This window comes from Kogia breviceps, chromosome 8, assembly GCF_026419965.1.
Source record: "Kogia breviceps isolate mKogBre1 chromosome 8, mKogBre1 haplotype 1, whole genome shotgun sequence".
Lineage (NCBI taxonomy): Eukaryota > Metazoa > Chordata > Mammalia > Artiodactyla > Physeteridae > Kogia > Kogia breviceps.
The window spans coordinates 104,599,247-104,613,329 of record NC_081317.1 but is presented as its reverse complement, the minus strand read 5'-3'; positions in this window follow the sequence as shown (position 1 = coordinate 104,613,329).

Sequence of the window (14,083 nt, the reverse complement as noted above, 5' to 3'; positions counted from 1 at the left end):
ATAGAATACGGGTCACCATTCCCAACAAACTCATATTCCATTGAATCATTTTGGAAGATACTGGTGTGATAAAGAGAAAATTGGCTTTGGAGGTCCAAGGTACTCAAGTTAGAATCTCTAGTTCTTGCAGAAATATGACCTTGAGTGAGTTATTAAACATTTCTGAGTCTCAGTTTCCTCATCTATTAAATAAGAGATGTCATCAGGATTAACTGAACAATTGAAGGAAAATACTTAAAAAAATATTGATTCATTTCCTTTCTTTCCCTTGCTTGTTTTGAAAGGTCACTCCTAATGTCAGCAAATCCTGGCATTATGAGCCATCCCCTGTCCTTTCAAAAATCTAATTTGCTGTTTCCATGCAGTGTGCAAAGCCAGGTAAGAACACACGTTAGGATGTGTCTAATACATTATCACCTATGTTTAGATTGAAGGTCCGAGGGTCTCCTCAATGAATAAATTATGCATTCTTTTCTGGGATTTATGTTTTGTGGAAGCCATCAATGGATTTAGCTCTGAGGCACTTCTGAAGCAAGAAGCAGGGGAAATGAGCAGGAACTGAAAAATCTTGGATATTAAAAATAAGCCCCCAGAAGGCAAAATGACCTCCGTTTGTTTATGCTCTCAAGCCCACGCTGAACAACCTGCCACCAAGAGCTTTATTATACAACTGCAGAGCAAGATGATTTCCCCCACATATTTAATAATGACTTGGAAATTAGAAAATGAGAAAGAAAAGTTAAGGGCAATTTCTCACAGTATCCTTGAGTCTCACACAGAGAGAAAAGTAAGTCAGGAGGAAGCTACTGCTGCAGCATAGGTGACAGTCAGTGAAGAGCTAAACTAGAAAGGAGGGAGTGAGCCAGCACAAGGGCATAACCGACAGGGAACCAGCGGGGAAGCATCCTCAGTGCTGGCACTGCCTTAATCCTGCCTTCACCTTGATCCCGTGCATTAAAGATGATTCTGTTATTTCAAGTGTGGCACCCTCAACAGAAATGGAAAAGTTGGGAGGAAGGGTTGAATGAGGGAAAAATTGAGGAAGTTTTTTCAAGCAGGTTAAGTTTAAGGTACAAGTGGGATGGCCAGGTGGAGATTCCAGAGGACAGTTAGAAATAGAGACTGGGGGCTCTGATGAAGACCTGTGCTTGAGAGATACACATGAGAGAAATTCCCTTAGATACAGTAGTTGGAGCCCTGGATGCGGCTGAAATCACCAAAACAGAGAGAACAGAAAAACAGTCGAGGGCAGGAAAAGAGAACAGGAAGAGAAGCTCGCAAAGGACAAAGAGCAGAGGTCAGGGTGGAAGCTAAGAGAGGGCAAATTTCAAAAAGGCAGCACTAATCAACAGGATCGAGGTGAGGCTACACCGAGCACCTGTGCTTGTTTCTCTGATTCCATATAAAGCCTAGAGACTGAGGAAGGCACTAAAAATGGCCACCCATGACTCTCTTTCCTTGGGTTACTCACTCTAGCATAATGAGCAGAGGATGAAGCTATCCCCAAGATGGAACCTGGGTCTCACACACAATAGAAAGCGTATGACAACTGCTGAGGTTAAGTACAAAAGGAAAATCGAGCCAGGCAAGAAAAGGACAAGAAATCTCTGCTTCTTCCACTTTCTTTTTTTTTTTTTAACATCTTTATTGGAGTATAACTGCTTTACAACGGTGTGTTAGTTTCTGCTTTACAACAAAGTGAATCAGCTATACATATACATATGTTCCCATATCTCTTCCAGCATTTCACCCGAGAGAGTTTGTTACCACCTCTCGGGCAGATGTGGAAAAAAGCATCCGATCTTACTAATTTGATTCAAAAGATGGTATAGTTTACTCACTAAATGCAAGGCCGTCTGCTGGGTTCTAAAGCAGCAGTTCTCAAACTTAAGCTGGCCTCAAAATCACTTGGAGGTCTTGTGAAAACACAGATGGCTGGGTTCCACCTCCAGAACTTCTGTTTCAGTAGGTCTGGGTTGGGACCTGAGAATAATGATTCTTAACCAATTCCCCGGTGTTGCTGCTGCCGATGCGGGTCCACGAACCATACTTGAGAATGTTGGACCTAATGGCTCATCATCAGTGGAGGGGCATTTTTAATTCAGAAAGAAAAGTAAAGAAAAAATGTTGCCATATAGCATGATGGTGAGATGGATCCATTTCAAACTTAGTAAGCTCAACATTCTTTTTTTTTTTTTTTTTTTCGGTACTCGGGCCTCTCACTGTTGCGGCCTCTCCCGTTGCGGAGCACAGGCTCCGGACGCGCAGGCTCGGCGACCACGGCTCACGGGCCCAGCCGCTCCGCGGCACGTGGGATCCTCCTGGACCGGGGCACGAACCCGCGTCCCCTGCATCGGCAGGCGGACTCTCAACCACTGTGCCACCAGGGAAGCCCAACATTCTTGAAATAAACATCACAATCGACTCTCTTCATCAGAGTTCACATACTTCTCACTTTAGAGACAAGGGCTGGGAAAAAATCCACTCATATCACATACAGATGAAAAGCCACTCATCTTACCTACAGAGGAAAATGCACTCATATCACCTGTAAACTAAAAAATAAAACAAATAAATTGCACCTAAATCTCCTTATCTAACACTTCCTGGATCTCCAGAAAGAAACGAAAAGATCTCTGCTTTGTTGGTTAATTCTTTTTCTCCCAATGCAGTATAACCAGATCTAATTCATTGAACTATTTCTCACATTTTTACTCAGCCTTTTTTTCTAACTCACTTTGGATAGTGAATTTCTTGAGAGCAAGGATCTCATTTATTTAACTTTATCCACCCAGTAGCAGGCATAGGATGTAGCCCAATGTGTAACTGAGGAAGGAAGGAAGGAAGAAAGAAAAGAGGGAAGGAAGGAAGGAAGGAAAGGAAGGAAGCAGGGAAAGGAGGGAGGGAGGGAGGGGGGGAAAGAGGGAGAGAAGAAAGGAAGAAGAGAGATAAAGAAGAGAGTGTAGAAGGGAGGGAAGGCAGAGAAACAGGAAACAGGAAGGAAGGAAAGAAAGAAAGAATAGAAGGGGAAGGAATCTGATTTAGTTCCTGGACCCTCTCCTCCAGTGACCACGGCTGACTAGGTAGTTCATCTTTGACACTGTTCTTCTCTCTCTGATCATCAGGCCTTGCCATTGGACATTTCTCCTCTGGGCCGGTCTGTTTTCTTCCTTCAGCTTTTCCTTGACTTCTCCATCATCCTTTCTCCAGTGTGACAGCTGTCCTGGCATGAGCTCTCTCCCAGCCCGCCCCTGCTTGGTGGTTTTGTCATTGAGCAATCCTAGTCAGTACCAGTGCCATACTTGCAAATTGCCTATCACTCCCCCTACCACTCAGGCCCCAATCCCAGCTATCTTTAAGTTCTCCATCTCTTCTATGGCATATTCCCAGGCAGTCTCCAAAGCCTCTTCATTCTTCTTTCACGTTATTTCTCGTTGGTTTCTTCTTTCCCAGCCCCATTAGTACTACATTCACGGCTAGACTGTTCAAACGACCTTGTAACTGGGCTCTCTATTCCACTACTTCCCTCTTCCAACTAACCCTACCCACGATTGCCACAATAATCTTCCTTAAATACCATTTTCATTATCATAGTAGCAGTTATTCTTCATTAAGCACTTAATATGTGTCCAATTAATGCCAGACATTTTCTATGTATTAAGTCATTTCATGCTCACCTCATGAGATGTGTATTATTATCCCCATTTTAGAGATGAGGTAACTAAGGCTTACTCATCCATAAAGGCTGGCTTAAAGCACTGTTTCAGGCCTTCCACAATTTAACCTGCATTCCTAATACTTTCTCTCACCCTTCTCTTCAAAACCTCTGTTCCAGTCAAACTGGTCTACTGATGCTTCCAGACATTCGCTCACCTCCCCACCTCTATTATTGAGTGCATCTCACAGAGCCAACACAGACGGCCAGCCACCCAAGTGCAGGGCCTGCTGAAGATTCACAAGCCCAATCCTACTGTATAAAACATATTCTGCTTGCAAGAAAGCTCTGAGCACTACTGACGCATGGAACTTGACCACTTGTAGCCATTCAAACAAACCCAGCTCAGGCTTAGTGAGTAATGTTCTCCTATTCCTTGGCTGCTGAAGCTTCTCCGCCCCTGGTTCCCGCTTCAGAGCATTCCTGACGCTCTGGAGGAGGATTCAATAAATCCTATGAATATATTATACTTGCACCGTCATCTGGGCTGAATGGCCATCCAGCTCACCAAGCATTCAAACAGGCAGAAACTCAAAAACTATAACAATATACTTTTGATTGATAGATAGATGATAGGATATAGAGATATGTAGATGATAGATGATATGTGGCAGAGGATAGATAGATAATAGATAAATAGATAGAAAGATAGATTAGCTAGATAGAGATATAGAGAGAGATACAGAGGTAGATAGATAAAATATTACTGCTCTCTAGGGAAACAGAACATTTATATGTGTGTATATATATATATGTATATGTATATATATATATACACACATATATGTATATATATACATACATATACATATATGTGTGTGTGTATATATATATATATATATATATACACACACACATATAAAGGAGATTTATTATGAGAAAATGGCTAATGTGATTGATTACGGAGGCTGAGAAATCCCAGGATCTGCTGTCTGCAAGCTGGAGACCCAGGACAGCTAGTGGTGTAATTCAGTCCAAGTCTCCCTTGAGAACCAGGGGAGTCACCAGTGTAAATCTCAATTGGAGAGTAGGAGAACATGAGAAAAAAAATGTCCCAGCTTAAACAGTGAAGCAGCAAAAAAAGGGTGAATTCTTCCTCCTCCTTTTGTTCTATTCATGCCCTCAGTGGACTGGTTGAAGCCACCCACATTTGGGGGGGCAATCTACTTTACTGAGCCCATCAATTCAAATGCTAATCTCTCCGGAAACACCCTCACTGACACACCCAGAAATAAGGTTTCATCTGGGCACCCCATGGCCAGTCAACTTGATACATTAAATTAACCATCACAGATAGATTAAAAAAGTATATAATCCCTTCTTTTTTAAAAAATATTTATTTATTTATTTTTGTACAACTTGGGGAATATAGCAAATATTTTATAATATATTTTATAATAGCTATAAGTGAAGTATAACCTTTAAAAATTTTGAATCACTACATTGTACCCCTGTAACTTATATAATATAGTACATCAACTATACTTCAAGACAATTTAAAAAAAAACAAAAACAGAAAACTAAAACAAAAAAGAAAAAAACAAAACAAAAAATAATAAAAAATAGGGCTTCCCTGGTGGCGCAGTGGTTGAGAATCCGCCTGCCGATGCAGGAGACACGAATTCGTGCCCCGGTCCGGGAAGATCCCACATGCCGCGGAGCGGCTGGGCCCATGAGCCATGGCCACTGAACCTGCACGTCCGGAGCCTGTGCCCCGCAACGGGAGAGGCCACAACAGTGAGAGGCCCGTGTACTGCAAAAATAAATAAATAAATAAATAAATAAATAAATAATAAATAAAAGGCCCTCAATAAATATTTGTGAGGATTGTTCACAGAGGGGAAGATGATTATAAAGTAATAAGAAGGAATAAAGCCTTATTTATTTTTGGCTGTGTTGGGTCGTTGCTGCACGTGGGCTTTCTGTAGTTGCCGCTAGAGGGGGCTGCTCTTCGTTGTGGTGCACGGGCTTCTCATTGCGGTGGCTTCTCTTGTTGCAGAGCATGGGGTCTAGGCACAGGGGCTTCAGTAGTTGTGGCACGCAGGCTCAGTAGTTGTGGCTTATCTTAATTCAAATGTATGTACAGTATGAGGTTTTCAATTATATAGAAATGAGTGAGACTGTTAAGAATAACATCCCTGTCTTTTCCAATTTTTCAGTCAGTGTGCATTTAACCTGTTCCAGCTCCACTGTTCACCTGGTAGCGTATAACCAAAGTGTAGCTATAATTTCTAATTTCTTGTAACAAGGAAGAGCTTCTGTAAGATTGTCTGGCCATTTGAAACCTGCTTAATGTACAGACTGGAACAGATGTCCAGGTATCAAAGGATGGTGACGAGACATGTGCCTGTCCTATTTCATGCCTGTTGGTAGGAGATGTTTTTTAAGTAGATAATAAAGGGAAATAGAAAATTGAAGGGGAAAACAGAGGCTGAAAAGTAAGCACAAATGATTCAAATTTCCTCAGAAAACAATGGAGTTTTCTTAAGGATCTGCCTGATTTCAAGATAAAGCTGAGCTTTGCATGTCACACTCTCCCCAGGCCATAACCACCAGTGTATTCCCGTATTTTCTTTATACGCCCATGTGGCAAAGTGTTACCGTTTCAAGATATAATGATGACAAAATAATTGGTGGTGATGCACCCTATCCTGAGCACGAGACAGCTGTGCAAACCTTCAGACAGACCCAAGGGACGCTCAGGGCTTCAGTGTTTCCGAGCAAACCAGGACACTCTTTAATCAACCCCAGGAAGCCAACACCCACCCTCTTCGACATCGTGCTCCCAGGAAAACCACAGACAGATCCATGTCAGGAACATGCTAGCCAAGGTCCATGGTGAATAAATGGAGAAAAGCAAGAGAAAGCCCTGATGAAATAGCAATGGGGAACTGGCCGCCAAATACAACTGCCCCTTTCTTAAAGGGTGTTTGTGCAGATGTGAGGTCAGCCAGTTCTGAAAGGGGGACTTCCCTCGGGCCCACCCTGGCCACATACAGTGTGGCCTCGATGCACCATGGCTTAGCCAAAAACAGGCATGCTGGGGAAGCCTACTTCCTTACCTTAAAATTAAGATTTCTCCACTGTTTGTAACATTGCTCTGTGTTTTGTTTAGTTTGTTTCTTACTTTGTGATACTTTGGGAAAAAAAAAAACAACTGAGGTTTTTTTTTTTGTTTTTTTTTTTGCTTTTTCCTCTCACCTTTGTTGTTTATAGAATGAAGCCTTTGAAAGTTACCAAGGCAACAGAAATGCAAGCAAATAGAGAATGGTGTGTAGTGAAGCTAAAACAAATCCAATCAATCATTGATTTGGCACCTACTACATTCAAGGAACATAGTAAATGGACACTTAGAATGATGGAACAAAAATAATCATAGCAATTAGGACCTTTTCTCAATTAGGTATTTTTGAAATTTCTTCTACCACCTAGAAATCAAATAATGACAATTAAAACTTTTAAAAGGACATATCTTCTTTAAAATTAACATTCCAATGAAAATTAGAATAAAGATGTTCCAGAAAAAAAACAATTCCATACACTGTTTCTATCTTCTGTTTGCCCCATCTAGATCCACTTTTCATCCTTCCTCCTTCTACTTTGTGCCCTAAGACGCTGGTCTCTAAGGAGTCTAATTATAATTAGTCATCTTTTGTCCATTGGCTTCTGGTTGTGTGTGGCCTATGGAAGTCTCTGGCAGGAAACTGGAGGGAGAAAAACAAGGTTGGGATATTTATTGCTTAGAAATCTTCCTATAGAGTCAACTAGGACTAGCTCTGTCCCTTGACCAACTCCTCTGAAGTTGACCCTACCCATATAACTCTTTTCTGGGTTCCAGTAACTGCTCAGTTCCCTCGCCCCTCAGCCCTATGTGTCTACTGGGCTTGTAGTTTCCCTGCAGTCTGCTCATAGCTTTGCAAATACAGCTGACCCTTGAGCAACACAGGTTTGAACTGCACAGGTCCACTTATATGCAGATTTTTTTCAATAAATGCGTACTACAGTACTACAAGATCCATGGTTGGTTGAATCTATGGATGTGGAACCTGGAATCTGGAGGGCCCACTTTAAAGTTGCAGGTGAATTTTTGACTGTGCAGAGGGTAGGTGCTCCTAGCCTCCCTAAGTTGTTCAAAGGTCCACTGTACTCTCTTAATTAAACTCTCTCCAAATTGCCCTGTCTGCTTCTGCTAGGACCATGGCTAATGCATATCTCAAGCCTGGTAACAGAAGATGTGGATCACAGTGAGGAGAAGGAACGAGTGGAGCTAGGAAGACAGAAAATATGGAAGACAAAGCAAGAAGTGTGTGATGCGATCCTTATCTTGGACTAGAGAGAAGAGTGTGAGTCCAGAATCCAGACATAAGAATGAGTCTTGAGCAGAGCCATCATCTTCTTGGACTGCAGGAGAAGAGACTACAGTAGTTGCAGATATGTCTATTTGTCAGTGTGGGCAGAAGATTAATTTATACCTTATAGTCATGATTTTCTTAGTGACGTAGGAGTTAAAGTCATTTGCTAAGAGCAAAGGAGATAGGAGGAAGGTAAAGGACTTGAGGATTGTAAAGAAAGTTTGGAATTGCCACTGCAGAAAGGGAAAGAGTTTTCTGATAAGGTGCATGTAAACTGCATTAACAGAAAAGCCCAGGTGATTCTGCAGACCATGATTCTGTCATCGTACCAAGCACCGTGGTGATTTTTCTCCAGCAGCAATCAGAAGTCCTGATATAAGTGTAGAAAAAGGAGATGACGAAAATGATCCAAGGGGCAATTGCAAGGCAGGTAAGAGGAAACAGCTGAGATGTCAGCACAATGATTTAAAAGAGTAGTGGTTCTGGAGCTAAACAGAAACTCATAGTATAACTCTTCCCAGCCAGGTCACCAGATGCAAGGTATCTTACCTTTCTCAGTCATAGTTTATTCATCTATAAATTAAAGATAATGGAAGTATCTAACCATAGAGCTTTTTATTTAAAGAATGACATATCATCTATGTAAAGTGGTCAGTAACATACCTACCACCTAAACATGCTAATAAATGTCACCTTTTTTTTCCTTTCATTTATTTTATTTATTTATTTATTTTTGCGGTGCGCGGGCCTCTCCCTGTTGTGGCCTCTCCCGTTGCGGAGCACAGGCTCCGGACGCGCAGGCGCAGCGGCCATGGCTCACGGGCTCAGCCGCTCCGGGGCATGTGGGAATCTTCCCGGACCGGGGCACGAACCCGTGTCCCCTGCATCGGCAGGCGGATTCTCAACCACTGCGCCACCAGGGAAGCCCAATGTCATCTTTTGATACTACTAATAAAGTATTGAGAATGATAGAAAAAACTACTAGTTAAATAATACGATGAAGGTCTAGGCTAGACGGGGAAGAAGTCAAACCATGAAGGAGGCTTATGGACCAAGAGAATAAAAGGAAATAAGCTATTTGAGATCAATCATAGTGAAGTCCGATCCCAGTGTACTTGGGGTAAGTAGAAGGACTACAGGCATAGAGAGTTGCGGGTAGAGAGCAGTTATTGGAGTTTACGATTTCAGAGGCAATGCAGAGCTGCTCCAAGCTAGTATTGTCAAACATGTAAGATACATTGCTCCCCTCCACAGCCTGAAGAGGGCAAGCAACCTTTATAGCACACAATCCTGTCGAAGATGGAAGAAGACAGTGAGTCAGGTGGCAACGCCCTTAACTAATAAAGGAGAATTCCCGAAATTCACACAATTGTGGTCAGATTGGCCAAGGGAAGGAAGAAATTGTTGATGGCATATTTGTGCCATCACAAATATGAGGGGACAGCTGTCTCTACTCAAGAGAGCTGCAAGAAGACAGCATCCTTATGAGAAGAGCTAAGTTTCAGTTAAAATGGAAAGTGAAGTAATTCTGAACATTAGACCATAAAGTGTTTTCTTGATGAAGCAAATATGATTAAATTTCAACTTAGTTTCTAAAATAGATGTGTTTTAATTCACAGTAAAATAAAAAGTAGGCTTCATTTTTTTCAATGGGAACAGTTAAAATGTACATATGATAAACTATTTAAATATGTATAGGTAATAATCTCTATTATTTATATATATATGTAAATTTCTATTTTTCTCTTTCTTGGCTGGAGAATCCAATGTAAAATTGTATTTTAATGAAATGTATAATATGAACTTCAAAAGTATGCTGACACAAGCAAAACATTTTACTTGAAGGCACTTCTTTATCCCATACCATTCAAAAATAAGCAAATTCTAAACTCAAAAAATTAACTTATTTACAAAAGAGAAATGAGTCACAGATGTAGAAAACAAACTTATGGTTATCGGGGGAAGTGTGGGGAGGGGACAGGAATAAATTGAGAGACTGAGATTGACATATACACACGACTATATATAAAATAGATTAACTAATAAGGACCTACTGTATAGCACAGGGAACTCCACTCAGTAGTCTATAACGGCCTATAAGGGAAAAGAATCTAAAAAAGAGTGGATATATTTGTACGTATAACTGATTCACTCTGCTGTACAAAAGAAGCTAACATAACATTTTAAATCAACTATACTCCAATTTAAAAAAATTTTTTTAAAGATGACGCAAAAGGACCAAAAGAATTATGAAATATTTTAAAGGGGGATCATACGTTTTAAAATATAGTCAGGTTAAGCAAAGTTAAACAAAGGTGTTAGGAAGAATTTTGTAAAGATGTGAAGACAAAGAAAAGCTTGTTAATCATGTCATTCTACCAGGAATGGTGAGCAAGAGGGCAGCAAAGAGAAGAGTGATGTAGCAGTTAGCTTGGGGGTGAGAAGAGTACGAAGTGGGAAGATAGGGGCCTGGAGAGGCTGCATTGTAGATGACATGATGACAGAGATGAAAAGCGACGTTGGGACTGGCAGGACTCAAGTATTCACTGGTGGCAGGCAGAGTCTTCCAGAGGACAAGAGGCATAATGAATTCATAGAGTGTGGCCTGGCTAATAGACAACAAATTTTATTTGTTCTGGAATCCATACAAAACCCTGGTGAGATGTTATTTTGGTGGCCCTAAGGAGGGACACTGGAGATTGCAGTAAGAGTGAGAAACCACCACGCATGAAGGCAGACTCTGCACTGCTAGTGGATATAGCTTCAGGGACCATCACCTTCTAGAATTCACTGTGGCTGCAGTGATTTGGAGGTCTGAGATTCACATCACGGCCCTAGAAAGTGTCTAAAGGGACAGGAGGCCCTGGGCTCCAAAGAGGATGCCTCTGGCCACAGGTTAAACAGAGGAGATTAAAAACAAAGATCAGGGCTTCCCTGGTGGCGCAGTGGTTGAGAATCCACCTGCCAATGCAGGGGACAAGGGTTTGTGCCCCGGTCCGGGAAGATCCCATATGTTGCGGAGTGGCTAGGCAAGCCCATGAACCATGGCCGCTGAGCCTGCGCGTCCGGAGCCTGTGCTCCGCAATGGGAGAGGCCACAACAGTGAGAGGCCCGCATACCACAAAAAAAAAAAGAAAAAAAAAACAAAAAAAAAAAACAAAGATCAACTTTCAATGTCTTTCAAATCTCTATGAAAAACAAGGAAAGGGGTTTTTTTTAAGGCATAAATCTACAAGGACAAAAAAAATAGAAATATATAATTCTCCTCCCCATCCCCCCAAAAGAAACCAGAAGACTGGCAGCTTCTTAGGCAGTGGCGTAAGAATGTCTTAAAGGAACACCAGGCTCAGCTGAGGACCAGAGTCCTACATAGGGATTACAGGAAAGTAAACATACTGAACAGTGAGACTCACTGTTCCATCCCTTATTTGACTCCTAGAATAAAAACAGCCAGCTTATAAGCCCCCAACAGAAGATTAAAAGACTCTTTTCTGGAGAAATTGACCAGCCTAGTGAAACAGCCTGCCCCGGTCATCCTACAGTGAACACACCAGTTGACAAGCCTCACACAGAGGGTTACCTTTTAAAATTTCACTCCCAAATATTAAATACTGCCGTGGATCATCAGATATTTGAGGAAAGCCAGAGACCAAAACAAACAAAAGGTTCTGAAGGAAAAAGAGGAAAAAATGTTTTTCAATTATTGATTAATTGTGCAATGTACAGTCTGTGCCACTTATAGTAGCTCTGCCTGAAAATGATGTAAGTAGGTAGAGGTGACGTCTGGGCTATCGCCTTATGGAAGCCACTAGCTTCCCCATAGCCACAGGAGGAAGGGATAGGCCCAATATCTAACCCTATGTAGCATGGGCACAAACCAATCTTTACCTACTCCAGCACTTGATTGATAGTTTGCTTGAATAAAGAATTCTTGGTTGAAATTGATTTTCCCCAAGAATTTTAAAGGCTGTGCTCCATAGGCTGTGCTTCTAGTATGCAGGATTCCTCTCTAAAAGACTGGTGTATTTTGATTCTTGATTCTTTGTATAAGTTTTAACTTTTTAGATAGTTTTAGGATCTTTGGTCCTGACGCTATTAAATTTTCTAGATTCTGAGTTGTCCTCTCTCCTGGGGTACTTCTTTATTTTGGCAGACGGCATTACTCAGCAGCTTGGGAGGTCAATTACCCAACACACTTCATGTCTGAAAGTATCTTTATCTTCGTTCCTAGTTTGGTATTTTGGCTAGGTATAGAATTCTAGGTAAAAATTATTTTCTCTCAGAATTTGGAAGGAATTGATTCATGGCCTCATAACTTCCAGAGTTGCCATCGAGTAGGCCATTGTTATTCTGATTTCTATTCCTTGATGTGATTCGTATTTTCCCTTGGAAAATGTTTTGGTTCTTTTTATCCTGGGAGTTCTTGAATTTCATAATGAGATGCTCAGGGGTGACTGTTTTAAAGATATTTATTATGATGAATGCTTGGTAGGTCCTTTCAATCTGGAAACTCATGCTCTGTAGTTCTGTGAATCTTTTGTATTACTAATAAATTAATTCTTCTTTCTGGGTACCAACATATTTGGATATTGAACATACTGATCCTTCAACTTTCATAGTTTTTTAGCTTCTGTTTTTTAATCTCTTTGTTTATGTAGAAGATGGAATTTACATAAAGCAGGATGTCAGTGATACTCTCCGGAGCTGTTCAGTTTGGGAACTGGTTGCAATCACAGCCAAGCATGAAAAGATAAGCGTGTAGCAGTTTAGGTTTGCACAAGCCTGCAAAATGATATTCAGTATCATACGTTTGGGAAAGAGCCAGACAGCAATCTGCCACTTAATAAATAAGTTCAATTATCATAAACATAATGCTGTGGATCTATGCCTGCTGACTATTTCAACATATACGTGCTGATGATATTTTCCCCTTTTTACAGTCTATCAATTCTAAATAAATGTGGAAAGAGTGTGTAAGCAAAGGTTTTAGATGCTTCAAAGAATTATCCATTCTGGATTTTAAAACATCACCCAAACTGTTATCTATAATTCATTAGTAAAAGCACATACTATGATCTCTTTGGGTGGGGTAGGGATAAAAGAATGAAGTACAATGTAGGATTCACTGGATTGCATTTCAGTGGAAACCTCTCTGGGCTTGATGGCTAAGTTAGCCAATCTGTAATTTAAAACCACAAAGCAAGGCACACACCAATTAAAATTCAAAAGAAAAGCAAATAGAAGATATTTCATCAGAAAATTTCAAAACATCAAAAGATATTACAAACTGAATATCAGGATATTCAAAGGCCTCTCAACCAGATAAGAATTTATAATATGACAGTTATTTTAAACAGCATTCAAATACCACCAAGGTTATGCATTTTTTCCATTATTCAAATCTCCTAAATGTATCTTGCCTATTTCACGCTCTCCACCTTTACATAAATCCTACCCTTCACCTGAAGTATCTTCCCTCCCACCCGGATCCTACCCAACCTTCAGAGCCAAGTGAAAAATGTCAGTATCTCCACCTAACCCCTTCCTGATCTCCCTGTCCCATAATTTTTGCTCTTATATCCTGTAGCATCATTTATTTGGGTATTAAGGCATATCTAATGATGCAGAAGGTCTTATTTCTTCAAGTAGGTTTTAAGCTTCTTGAGAGCACAGACCTGACCTTGACCTCCATGCATCCAACAGTACTTAGCTGAGTGCTGGAATAGAGTAGGCACTCAGTAGATCCTCACCAGTTATTTTTTTATGTGATAAAAGAGAAAAAGAATGTTCCCTTCTTTGCATCTGAGGAAAGTATTTCTTTAATTCAGATATCATGAACAACCATTGATTATTTAAAACCTTGGCTAAAGTAGCTCTGACCGAAAAAGAAACAGAAAACTCAATAACCTTATTTTTACATACATTTACATCATTTTTCGATGATAGCATTTTATAACAATATAAAAAGTGTCTAAAGCATGGCTATAGTTTTACCAACTACAGAAGCAGCATTTGA